The following is a 12941-nucleotide window of genomic DNA, read 5'->3' on the forward strand; positions in this document are numbered from 1 at the left end:
GATAAGACAAATGAAGGTCAGATTTCCATAATGAATGGTAGGACCCTGGGGTAGTGTTGTAGAACAGAATGACTTACAGTACTGTGCAAAAGCCTTAGGTAGAAAAAATGTGTGTGTATATATATATATATATATATATATATATATAGAGAGAGAGAGAGAGAGAGAGAGAGCTAGGGTGCCTAATACTTTTGCACTGTGCTGTAAACTGTTCTTGCACTGTAGGAGTACATGGTCTGCTAAAGGTTGATATTATGTTTTGTAACTTCAAAACATTAAACTAGTTCAAAAGAAGACATGGGAGTCCGAAATGAAGGTCTAACTTTGAGTTTACTTTAAGCAAGCAGCACACGTATTACGTGGTAGCGTGATAGATAGATAGATAGATAGATAGATAGATAGATACTTTATTCATCCCCATTGGGAAATTCAACATTTTTTCCAATGTCCCATACACTTGTTGTAGCAAATGACGTATGTGGTTCATGTATTTGTACATATAGCTTGTAATGAATTATTTAAAGAAGAAGAATGCTTACTCAAACAAGATGCAGTATATACAAGATTAGTCAAGTATAACTTAAGTACTAAATACACAACAGTTGTGTCTTTTTAGACGAGATGGTGAAGAGGTGATGAGAGCATTAGGCATGCTGGCCTTCATCAGTCAAGGTAATATTGTGTGCAGTTTTGTTCATCCTGCTATAAGAAAGATGCTATTAATCTGGAAACAGTGCACCGAGGATTTATAGGGGTGTTGTTAGGGCTCAAAGGATTGATTAATGGAGAGAGTTCGAGCAGCTTAGGATTTTTTTATTGGAGCAAAGGAGAATGAGATGTATATAAAGTTCTGAGGGGGAAAGATAGGGTGAATGTGTTTTTTTCCCATGGCTGGAAAAATCAAGAACTAGAGGGTATATATTTTATGTGAGTGAGGAATGACTTATTTGGGACCCAAGAAACAATTTCCATCCAGAGATTGGTCAGTATGTGGAATGAGATACCAGAGGAAATGGTTGAGGCAGGTGCATTAACATCATTTCAAAGGTACTTGAACAGGTACATGGATAGAAAAGGTTCATACAGAGATGGGCCAATTGCAGGCAAATAAGATTAGCTTAAAAGGGAACCTTGGTTGGCAGAGACCAGATGGGACTCTGTGACTCCATGACTTCTTTTCATTCACTCCCATCATCCCTCTGCTTGATACTCATTTGTTCACCTGAATCTCATTTCCTCATGTTTTCACTCTACACACACGCACACACACACAAACACCCTCTCCTTGCTTCATACATGCACTTCCAATGCAAATGATAAGGAGAATGACACTGAAATTGTTCAAAGCTTAAAGCTCCCCAATGTAAGTTGTGAAAAAGAGTACTCCAATACTCTTACCTCCTTCTATATGCTGAAGTTTGATTTATCAATTTGTTAATACAAATGTCATTCTTCTCTTCTAGATCCTTATAGTAGCCATGTTGTCTGTCCAGCTTAGCCGGCTGTCAAGATTTGGTGAATCAAAGCTCCTACTTACATGATGAAAATCACTGTGAACTATCCTTTCTCATTTCTACCCCAAGAGATTACCATTGTCTGAAAGAAAATTTACTGTACCATGCAAGCATATAAAATCCACATCTAATCATTTCTGTTACCATTCTGGTTAGCTTGTCTAACTGCAACAGTTAGCCCTTATAAGCTGAGTCTAACCTTGTAATCAAAGCAAATTAATTTCCAACCTCAATAGGTCAAAGTCTTAAAATATTACGGGTTCTTGCTAATGTATGCATTAAACCTTTGCACTTCTAATGTAAGAATTAAAAAAAAACAACTCTCTTCAGACCAAGTGTGTGAGAGGATGCTGGATATGAAATTGAATATTTAGCACATTCATTGGCACAGTGCTACTTCAGGTTGTGCAGCTGCCTCATTGATTCTGACCTCCGGTGCTGAATGTATGGAACTTACATATCCTTCCTGTGACTACATGGGTTTTGCCTTGGTCCCGCAGTTTCCTCCTACATCCCAAAGACTTCAGAATTAGAATATAGTTTAATACCACCAGAATATTGCATGAAATTTGTTGTATTTCCATCACCAGTGCAATGCAATACATAATTATTTTCTAAGAAAAACATGAATTACAGTAACTAGTTAAATTAAATAAATTTGCAAAAATATACATTTAAAATAGTGAGGTAGTGTACATGGGTTCAATATCCATTCAGAAATCAGATGGAGATGGGGTGAAGCTGTTCCTCAGTCATTGACTGTCTGCCTTCAGGCTTCTGCACCTCCTTCCTGATTGTAGCAATGAGAAGATGGCATGACCTGGGTGATGGAGGTCCTTAATGATGGGTGCTGTCTTTTTGAGTCATTGCTCCTTGAAAATGTCCTGGATACTACAGAGGCTGGTGCTCATGAAGAAGTTTACAACTCTCTGCAACTTATTTCCATTCTGTGCAGTAGCTCCCCCTACCCCACACTAGATGATGCTGATGCAGCCAGTTAAAAAGTTCTCCATAATACATCTGTAGAAAATTGCAAGTTCTTTGGTGACATACCAAATCTCCTCAAACTCCTAATGAAGTATAGTCACTGTTGTGCCTTCTTTGTAACTGCATCGATATGCTGGGTCCAGTATAGATCCTCAGAAATGTTAGCACCCAAGAACGTGAAACTACTCACTCTTTCCACTTCTGATCCCTTAATGAGGACTGGTGTGACGACATGATTGAAGTTAAATTAAGTGACCCTTTCAAATTCACTTGAGTGCCTGTTTGGAAGATCACTGTTGATGGGCAGGTATTAGTAAATGGATTACAGGGAATATAGGGGTGAATGGAATTGTTCCGAGAGGGGACCTTCCTTAATAGTGAACTCTCCTCCGTTAGGGTTCAAATTTCTTTTGTTATCCTATGCACAAGGACAGTGATGCCTAGGAATAATGAAACACTTGCAGCAGTAGACTCAGGCAACACACAAACATAAATTATGCAAAACAGTGAAGACAAATACTGAACAAAACAAGACATTAGTGCAAAAATATGCTTAGAAGCAAGACCATGCAGTGAAAGCAATGGTGCATAGTTTTCCATTGCTGAGGCTATAGTCAGGTTCTGTAGGACAGTTCAAGTATTGAAATCTTCAGTTATTGAAATTCAATCTATCCCAGTGGGTGTCATGATTTTCTGAAGTCTAGAATAAATATTAAAAATAAATCAGTTTATCGCTTATTAAACTTTGAAAAAATATTTGCAAATGCATTTAAAAATAGTTGTTTAAATTCCTTGATTAGCTGCTTGCTAGAACTCTTACCTGTGATTTTGCTGTCCAACTAGTTTTCCATCACTTGCATTTGATGTTAAGGGCCCCCATGCTGAATGCCAGCAACTCCTGAAATTAATGCATGCGAGCAAAGAAAAGTTACTGCCACAGAGATAGCTTAATCATTGTAAGCACTGAATGTAACAAACCCAAAATCCGAATAAACTGTGGGGAATGGGGAGAGGGTACTCAAAAAAAACATGGTGCATTCTGTCTGCACAAGGGGCTTCATTTCACAGTGACTCACTGGCCATATTTAGCTCAACGCCATCTGTTGAAAACTGTCAGATGCCACTGCCTTTATATTCTAAGAAGCTTTACACAGTTCAATCTGTTTTACTGCTACTAGACAAATCCGTGAAGACCTAGTCTGTTTCTGCTTTTTTCATTTACCAGACAACATGCACAAAATGCTTGGGGATATAGTTTGGTGGACAATTAGACTGGCTATTTTTGAATACAGAATGTAGAAAAAGAACACTTAAGACAATAAAAAAATGTCATTCTGCTCAACCATTTAACAATTATTTAGGTTCCCATCTGTTTGCAAGTAGTTAAACAATATCCTTGATGGTTATTATTTTACCATTTGCTGATGTGTTACAGTATCATCTCCGCACCAAATCTTAATGAAGTCATGAGTAATTTGGCAAGAAATGTCTTTACATCAGGATATTTTTATTAACATAGCCATTTATCTTTATTTATAATTTTTCTCACGAACAAACGTGACTTTTTGATTGGTAGAAAAACCTAATAATGTGGTAATGGCAGGCAGGCTGTTTACAGTGGTGATACCTGAGGGATCGCATTGGACTTCAGTCTTAATGAGATACCCACAAAATGCTGGAGGAACTGGTAGTACCCACAAAAAGCTGCAGACCAGGCAGCATCTGTGGGAAAGAGTAAACAGTCGACGTTTCGGGCCGAGACCCTTCATCAGGACGGGAAAAAGAAGATGAAAATTTGGAACAAGAAGTTGGAGGGAGGGAAAGAAGACGTACAAGGCTGCAGTTGATAGGTGAAACCAGAAGAGGGGGAAGAGTGAAGTAAAGAGCTGGGCAGTTGATTGGTGAAAGAGATAATGGGCTTGAGAAGGGGGACTCTGACAAGAGAGGACAGAAGGTCATGGAAGAGAGGGAAGTGGGAGGAGCACCAGATGGAGTTGATGTGCAAGTAAGGAGATAAGATGAAAGAGGGAAATGGGAATGGGGAATGATAAAGGGGGAGGCAATTACCAGAAGTCTGAGAAACCGATGTTCATGTTATCAGGCTGGAGGCCACCCAGACGGAAGATAAGGTGTTGCTCCTTCAACCTGAGTGCAACATCATTGTGGCAGTAAAGGAGGCCATGGACTGACATGCTGGAATGGGAAGTAGAATTGGAATGGGTGCTCAGCAGGAGATCCAGCTTTTTCTGGCAGATGGAACATAGGTGCTCAGCAAAGTGGTTTCCCAATCTTCATCGGGTCTCACTGATATTCAGGAGGCCACACCAGGAGCACCAGATACAGTAAATGACCCCAACAAACTCACAGGTGAAGTGTTGCCTCACCTGGAAGGACTGCTTAGCACCGTGAATGGTAGTTCAGGAGGTCGTGTAGGGGCACGTATAGTGTTTGTTCTGCTTGCAGGGATAAGTATTAGGAAGGAGATCAGTGGGGAGGGATGATTGGAGAAGGGAGTCATGTAGGAGGCAATCCCTATGGAAAACAGAATGTGGGGTGGGGGAGGGAAAATATGCTTGGTGGTGGGATTCCACTGGAGAAGATGGAAGTTATGGAAAATTATGTGCCGGATGCAGAGGCTATTTGGGTGGTAGGTGAGGACAAGAAGAACCCTATCACTGGTAGGGTGGTGGGTGTATGAAGTGAGGACAGACATGTGTGAAATGAAAGCCTTTCCCCAGAGAAAGGTGGACATCTCACTGGTTCTGGAATGAAAAGCCACATCCTGAGAGCAGACACAGCAGAGACTCAGAAAAAGGGATGGAATTTTTACAAGTGACTGGGTGGAAGAAGTCTAATACAGGTGGCAATGGGAATCTGTGGGTTTATAAAAGATACTAGAGATGGAGACAGAGATTATGAAAGGGGAGGAAGAGGGAATAAATGGAGCAAATAAATATGGGCTCAGGGTGGAAGTTGGAAGGTAAAGTTGAAGAAGTCTAAGAGCTCAGCATGGGTGCAGGAAGCAGCATCAGTGCAGTTATCAATGTAGTGCAGGAAAAGATGGGGAGTGATACCGGTGTAAGCTTGGAACATAGACTGTTTCACATAGCTGACAAAAAGGCAGGCATAGCTGGGACCCATGTGAGTGCTTGTATCTACAATTGGAAGTGAGAGGAGTCAAAGGAGAAATTATTGAGAGTGCGGACCAGTTCCGTCAGATGGAAGAGAGTCGTGGAGGAGGGCAAATGGTTTGGACTATTGTCTAGAAAGAAGATGTCCTATCTCTCATCTCAGATGGATTCACAGACATATGAAACCTATAGCAGGATTTCAGATAGAGGGGGTACCCAGGTTTGTAGAAAATCCAACCATGCAAATTCTCCCAAGAGCCAGGAAGTCTATTCAAGACTATAAGACTATTAGATATAGAAGCAGAATTAGGCCATTTGGACCGTTGAGTCTGCTCTGCCATTTCATCATGGCTGATCCAATTTTTCTCTCAGCAGCAATCTCCTGCCTTCGCTCCATATCCCTTCATTCCCTGTCCAATCAGGAATCTATCAACCTCTGTCTTAAGTACACAAAAAAGACCTGCCCTCCACAGCTGCCTGTAGAAATTAATTCCACAGATTCATCACCCTCTGGCTAAAGAAATTGTTCCACTTCTCCATTCTAAAAGGATGCGCCTCTGTTCTGAGGCTCTATCAACAACTTTCACCACTCGATAGGTTTCAATGAGGTCACCACTCATTTGTCTCAATTCTAGAGAATACTGACCTAAAGCCATCAAATGTTCTTCGTATGACAGGCCATTCAATCCTGGAATCATTTTTGTGAAGATCCTTTGAGCCCTCTCTGATTTCAGCACATCCTTTCTAAGATAAGAGGTCCAAAAGTGCTCACAATACTTCAAGTGAGGCCTCACCGGTGCTTTATAAAGTCTCAACATTGCATTCTTGTTTTTATATTATAGTCCTTTTGTAATGAATGCCAACATCACATTTGCCTTCTCACCACTGACTCACTTGTAAATTTATCTTTAGGAAATCCTGCACAAGGACTCCCAAATCTCTTTGTACCTTAGGTGTTTGTATTTTCTCCCTATTTAGAAAATAGTCAACCCTTTTATTTTTCTACCAAAGTGCATGGCATACGTTTCTTGACAATATATCCTATCTGCCATTTCTTTGCCCATTCTCCTAATCTGTCTGTCTTTCTGTATCCTCTCTACTTCCTCAAAACTATCTGCCCCTCCACCTATCTTCATATTGTCTGCAAACTTTGCAACAAAGCCATCAATTCCAACATCCAAATCATTGACATAATGTAAAACAAATCACTCCCTACATCGACCCCTGTGGAATACCACTAGTCACAGGCAGCCAACCAAAAGAGGCTCCCTTTATTCCCACTCTTTTCCTCCGGCCAATCTGCCACTGCTTTATCCATGCTAGAATCTTTCCTGTAATATCATGGGCTTGTAGCTTATTTCCTGTGTGGTACCTTGTCAAAGGATTTCTGAAAATCCAAATACACAGCATCAACCAAATCTCCTTTGTCCTTTGTCTATCCAGCTTGTTATTTTCTCAAAGAATTCCAGCAATTTTGTCGGACAAGATTTTCCCTTGAGGAAACCATGCTGACTGCAGCCTGTTTTAGCATGTACCTCCAAATACTCTGAGACCTCATCCTTTGTAACCGACTCCAACATCTTCCCAACCATTGAGGTCAGACTAACTGGCCTATAGTTACCTTCCTTCCGCCTCTCTCTTTTATTGAAGAGTGGAATGATATTTGTAATTTTCCAGATTTCCAGAATGAATCCGGAATCTAGTGATTCTTGAAAAATCATTATTTATGCCTTCACAATCTCTTCAGCCATCTCTTTCAGAATCCTGGAGTGTACACCATTTGGTCCAGTTGACTTATCTCCCTTCAGACCTTTCAGTTTCCCAAGGACCTTCTCTCTAGTTATGGTAACGTCACACACTTCACGATTCCTGACACCTGGAACTTCCACTATACTGTTAGTGTCTTCCACAATGAAGACCGATGCAAAATACTTATTCACTTCATCTGCCATTTTCTTGTCTCTCATTACTGCCTCTCCAGCATTGTGTTCCTGCAGTCTAATATTCAGTCTCACCTGTCTTTTACACTTTATGTATCTGAAGAAACTTTTGGTATCCTCTTTAATATAACTAACTAGCTTACTTTTGTACCCGTCTTTACCTTCTTAATTACTTTTTAGTTGACTTTTGATCTTTTTTTAAAGCTTCCCAATCCTCACACTTCCCACTATTTTTTGCTCTATTATATGCCCTCTCTTTGGCTTTGACTTGTCTTGTTCACCGTGGTTGTGTCATCTTTCCTTTAGAATACTTCTTCGTCTTTGGGAGGTATATATCCTGTGACTTCTGAATTGTTTCTAGCAATTCCAGACCGGAAATTCGGGTACAGAAATACAAACATCTTTAGGACTTATACAATAATAGTACAGCCAATTAATTCAAAAAACGCTAGTCTTCAAAAAGTAATCTGTTTACATGTTAACTCCCCATAGGTGTTTAACAGATGTAGTGTCATTAAGCTTACAGCTGCTGGTTCACAGCTGGAGGCTACTTAAGAAATTTGATTTTTAAGAGCACCCATCTTCTGTTGACACTTGTGAAATATTTCGTCAAACAATGTAATGCCCATAACGCCAACAGAATTAGCCACTGGATGTAACATGTTCTGACTCTGTACCATTGTAAATACATAGGGGAAAGACAATCAGTAAATGTTTATTTTAAGGGGATGTTGTTGAAATTATTTGTTTCTGAATGTTGGAAAATTTGTTTTATAGACAGTTCGCAGGACAATAACGCTTATGTAAACCAGGTACTGCCTGTAGACTGAAAATTACGAATCAGAAAGTCAAATTCAAATGAGCTCTATTCAAGGGTGGTATGGTAGTGTAGTGGGTAGCACAATGCTTTACAGTACCACTGATCTGTGTTCAATTCCCACCAGTGGGTGTAAGAAGTTTGTATGTTTTCCCCATGACTGTGGGGGGTTTCCTCTGGGTCCTCTGGTTTCCTTCCACATTCCAAAGACATACCAGTTAGTAGGTTAATTGGTGATTGTAAACTGTCCCGTGATTAGGCAAAGATTAAACCAGTGGTTTGCTGGATGCTGCGGCTCAAAGTCCAGAAAGGCTATTTTGCGCTGATCTCAATAAAGAATAATCTATTTTGTCCTTTCCCTCCACCATCTCTTCATAGATGTGCACATTCTTCCCTTTCATGTTGCTCTCTTTTAAACTCTACATTTGAAGTTCTCTCCACTATTAATCTAGGCAGAACTTTCCATGGGCTAATGCTCATTACTTAAAATAGTTTGTCTTTGATTCACTTTGGAGCTTGAAAGATTAAGCATTCTCAATATCCTAGCTCAGCACATTTTCTCAGTTCACATTATTAAAAACAGCCTTTTTGATCATTATTGTTTGTGAGAGCCTGCTGTGCATAAAACTATGGTGACATGAGAATTGCAACCACAATTTAAAAGTATTTTACTGATTTTGAACCATTGGAGAAATGCTCAGTTTGTGAAAGGTCCAGTAATCTCTAGCAGTGTTAAGGAAAAGAGAGGTGTGAGGAATTGAGTAAAAGCATACTCAAACAAAAATATCTAAACATTGTTTGCTGTCTGATTCGTCCATTTGCTCAGTACTACTTGATCAGATCTTTATTTAACCTCTGGGTGGCTTTGAATCGGTCATTGCTAAAATAAAAAAAATGCTGTCTGTTCTCTTTGTTGCCTCACACTATGACTTGAAACATTTCTTTATTCAGGAAAATGTCTACCTCTTAAATGCAATGGTATAGAGAGAGATATATTTAATAAATTATTTATTCTCCAGTCCTTGTGTTAAAGTATTGAACTATTGTGTTTTTATGTTTTTTTGTCATGTACTTTCAACTAGGGTATGCTGCCTATTATGCTATGCAAATTGATGGATTCAAACTGTTTGCAAACTTCTATCCTTTTAAACTTCACTTGTAACATGTCAGAAGATTCAAGTGATCTACTGAAGAAGCAGCATCTTAAATGCTAACAAAGAACACAGGTAGCCCTAGGGTAATGAATGGCCAATTTGTAGATACCCTACATACAAATAAATATTTATAATATTATTATTTCAAAGTCAGACAGATGTTCATTTCTACTGAAGGACAGAAATAGATCTCTCTCTCTCTCTCTCTCGAAAAATGTGTCACACCAAGCTCAAGGACAGCTTATACCTCACTGTTATAAGACAGTTCCCTAGTACAATAAGTTAGACCCCTGACCTCACAAACTCCCTCATTGTCATCTTGCACATTATTGTTCACCTGCACTGCACTTTTGTTTTTACTGTTGCACTTTTTTCTGCATTGTTGCTGTTTTATCTTGTTCTACCTCATGCAAGACAAACTATTCACTGTATTTCACTACGTGTGAGAATAATAAACCATTTCCAATTCCAATACTTGGGGATTTGGTTGCCATATTGAGTAATTTTTAAGTACTTTCAAATTCATATATGTAATCAATTGATGGATGTCCTTATGAACAAAGCCTATTTGTTACCTAGAGCGGTTTGCAGTTACCTTTTAATTTCAATATCCTGACCTCAGATCACTGATGCATAGAGGTATGCTTTGCTCAAAGCACAAGGTAATGCTCTTTGAATTGCAGTGGAGCATCCCACATTGCCAGGCCTGTTCCTGGTGGAGTTTATCAGCACAATCATTTTACACCCTCTCTTTTAGTCCTCTTGAGCAAACGCATGGTTGTTAAAACATTACTTCTTAGGAATTAGTTCTTGTAGAACATATATTTGTCATCATGAAATGCAATTTTGATCAAAAATTGTCCTAAAATTTGAAGACAGCAGTCTACTATTTTCAGCACTTTCAACCACGCTACACCACTTACTGGATCAGGCAATTCTTCTTTAGTAGAATTGCCATTTATATAAAAAAAAATGGACTCACTGATCCAAAGCAGTATATGTGGCAAGCATATTCACATCATTGAATAAATAGTTAAGAAGTAATTGAAAATGCATTTCTGTTATGGTTTCACTTCAATCGTACTGGAATCCTGTCATTGTACTGAGGAGTAATGGCGTCATTTGGAGCCAATAAATCTAATGAACCAGTGCCTTGCTGACTGTGCAGCATAACAGAGGGAAATTGGGGCAGACAGCAGATCAGAAGTGCTGTGCCCTGATATCATACATCTCCTGTGAAGGTTATTAATACCTTACTGTTGCCACAAACCAGTTAAACAGAAGCATGAGGGTTGGGGGCAAGATGTGAGACGTGTCCATGAAGTATGTGCATTATATAACATGGAAAAGTACAGCACAGGAACAGACCCTCCAGTACATAATATCTCGGCTGTCCATAATACCAATCAAAGCTAAACTCATCGGCCTGCACATGGTCTAAATTGGGAGTGTGTGTCTGTAGAGAAAACTTTCTAGATGCGTAGGACTTACTGGGGTTACGACTGCACCCTGTAATTTTACAAAGCTGTTCAACAGTGGCAGTAAAATATAGTCTGTTCAATACTCAGTTTATTAATAGTTTGGGATGATGTTTTCGATTAACGTAGCCAAGTCTTGGCTTCAGTACTTTGTGTCAGTATTCCATTTCCTGCACATTGACTAGTCTTTAATCTATGTTAGTGTATTACTCCCTAATAGCATGCACTCTAAATTTATTAAATAATCACTAGTGTGGAAAGTTAATGAGGTCCAAATGCACCACATCATTAGTATACGGATTTCTAGAGCTTTGCTTCATTAGTAATTGGGTCTGTGATTTACTGGTCCTCTGATAATCTTATGAACTGTTGGAGTGGATCAGGTTTATTCTGATTATTGTGCTTTAAAAAAACAATGAGTTTAGTGATTTCTGTGTTTCAAGGAGATTTTATTTTATTAAGAAATTAAATTGAAAAGTTTATTCTTTATCAGAATATCTCATATAATCCGTCATGCTGTTTAACATACATAGTGTCATGTTCTATAGAAGGCTACAGTTCAAAGAGTTTACGGTCAGAAAAGACATGAACATTAAATTCCAGGACAGACTTCAGGCACCAGTTGCCTAATTCCTACAGTATATTGATATGAGTTACCTCTATTAACAGCAGTGTGAGCTGGTATTTGTGAAGCCCCACTTGTAGCCATTGAACCAGCCCACAAAATGCTATCTTTAAAATTAAGTTACTTTTCTTGTAGTAAATGCAGAAGGTTGTTTGACTTCCATTATAGAATCCAGTAAGAAATACAGCATTGTATGCCTCTGACTACATACAAGAAGGAATTCTCAATTAACAGGGCCATTTAATAAAGGTTACATTCTGCTTGCTGTAGACATTAGTGATGGGTTCTACTCCATCAACATTAACAAATCTGACGGTTTAATTGCCACTGGAATCTATTCAAATTTACAATGCATTACACAAATTCCAGAAAGACAGCAGTCTGGAATCCAATTACTTGATATTGAAACCAATTTCATGTATAAACCTGTTTCTAATCCTTTGTTAATTTTGTGAGAAAGATTGATTAATTTAGCAACTAACTTCAGGTGCAAATCAAAGGATACAACCCACATATTATATATCAGTTTCAGAGATGAGCACCATAAAAACTTCTGCACCTCAGTCTCATTACAAGTTTCTCTTGCACTGCAAGTAGAATGAAGGCTGATTCAGAGCAGGGAAGATTTTACCTTGATATTTTTTCATTTAACCTCCAATAATAGAATGGAGAACAAAAACAAAGAAAGTAATAAATCCTAATATTTGAAGTCATGGTCCTAGAGAAAACATTGATCTGGGTCAGTCATAGCAACTTGAGAGCATTCTTTTGTTATGGTGAAAATATCCTAGTGCCACTGATTGAGTTTAAGAGAGTTTAGCTGCAAAAATGAACGTCAATTTTCTTGACAGGCAAAAGAAATTGTAAGTCTAAGCTAATGCTAAGAATTGGTTATTAATAGTGAACACTAAGTGTTACAGGAGATCCACTTATAAGTAGTCAATGGCATTCATGAAGTAGTAAAGCATAGTGATACAGAGGACAATTCATTTAAGCTCTGAGTGAAGAAACTTTTTTTTAATCTCTGTCCTGAATGACTGACCACTTAGTTCAGGATGGTTTTTCTTGGTTCAAGACACCATTGAGAGGAAATGTGATATCCACATCTGCTATATCACATCCGTTAATTATCTTGTACATTTTAATCATTCACTTTTCTAAACTCAAGAGTATAACCCCAGTTTATTGGGCATACCAGGAATCAATATGGTGAGCCTCTATTATACTCTCTCATTGTTTATATGATCAACCCCCATCCCAGCACAAATTGCCAATGTACTGTTTGCCTTCCCAAT

At 38.7% G+C, this 12941-nt stretch overlaps 1 long non-coding RNA gene across 2 annotated transcripts in view; it reads right to left on the minus strand.

Annotated features, from left to right (window-relative positions):
* Positions 1–3457, minus strand: part of LOC140730088 (uncharacterized) — an 81932-nt gene extending 78475 nt beyond the window's left edge. For both annotated transcript variants that reach the window (XR_012099512.1, XR_012099511.1), the window contains exon 1: positions 3322–3457. This is a non-coding gene — a long non-coding RNA (uncharacterized lncRNA). The remainder of the gene's footprint in view (positions 1–3321) is intronic.
* Positions 3458–12941: the final 9484 nt, after the last annotated feature.

The sequence above is a fragment of the Hemitrygon akajei genome, chromosome 7, assembly GCF_048418815.1.
Source record: "Hemitrygon akajei chromosome 7, sHemAka1.3, whole genome shotgun sequence".
NCBI lineage: Eukaryota > Metazoa > Chordata > Chondrichthyes > Myliobatiformes > Dasyatidae > Hemitrygon > Hemitrygon akajei.